The sequence below is a fragment of the Penaeus monodon genome, chromosome 15 (assembly GCF_015228065.2).
Source record: "Penaeus monodon isolate SGIC_2016 chromosome 15, NSTDA_Pmon_1, whole genome shotgun sequence".
NCBI lineage: Eukaryota > Metazoa > Arthropoda > Malacostraca > Decapoda > Penaeidae > Penaeus > Penaeus monodon.
In genome coordinates, this window is record NC_051400.1 from 26,385,412 (window position 1) to 26,386,229 (window position 818).

An 818-nucleotide genomic window follows, 5' to 3' on the forward strand; every position below is an offset into this window, starting at 1 on the left:
ATAGGGTAAGTGTAAAATATGAATAATATACACAATAATTCACTATATGTAGACAATATCACCTCCCCAACCCCGGCAATGGAAGACAACAAAATATCCACGTATTCAAGGCATTGCGGAGCACATGACAAAAATGCAGGAGTGCATGATAGAGAGTCTGTCCGAAACACTACCCTATCATGACTACGTGAAGGATTTTTGGTTTCCTATGTGGGGGTGGGAGTTCTCAGGAGGGATGGGGGGGCAGCCCCCTGCATTCAGCATTACAGTGAGATCTTCATTATTGTATTATACTACTGTTCGTCAACCCCGCAATTGCCTGGCACCCCCATGCCCTGCCTGCCACCGGGGCATGCGAGGGGTCTGGGCTCCTTCCACGCCAAAATCGTCACGAAGGTCTTCTGAATGGTCTGCCTACTGAGCGAGTCACTAGTAAGATCCACTCATCTGGTTAACTCAAGACCCAAAATACAAGAATAAAGATAGGGGAATAACAAGAGACAAGGAAACGTGTCTTATGATACTTACGTCGTCCATATCACTATTTTGCTTCTTGGGCGCCTTAAGAGGCTTTTTCTTTCCTCCTGGAACACAGAAACACATGATTACAACATGGCAGAATATTTTGCCTCAAACACCGAGCTATTTCAGAGAGGAAAAGACACGAAAAAGCTTAAAATTGGGTTACCTTCTCGTCCCGACATTGAGCTGTTCGTTCTTGCTTCCGACTCGACGCAGTGTTGCCAACGGAAGCCACAACGCTTACGCTAGATTCAGAGGATTTTTTTGCTAGATATGCGCTAGATAAAATGCCCTAT

General features: G+C 45.4%; 1 long non-coding RNA gene across 2 annotated transcripts in view; it reads right to left on the reverse strand.

The window, feature by feature from the left end:
• LOC119581868 overlaps positions 1-818 on the reverse strand; it is an 11,236-nt gene that overhangs the window by 6,142 nt on the left and 4,276 nt on the right. The window contains exons 2-3 of one of the 2 annotated variants that reach the window (XR_005229594.1): positions 689-767; positions 529-584 (exon numbers count right to left, since the gene is read on the reverse strand). This is a non-coding gene — a long non-coding RNA (uncharacterized LOC119581868). Of the gene's footprint in view, positions 1-528; positions 585-688; positions 781-818 lie in introns of those variants that run through there. The other variant, XR_005229593.1, reaches the window with a different exon arrangement.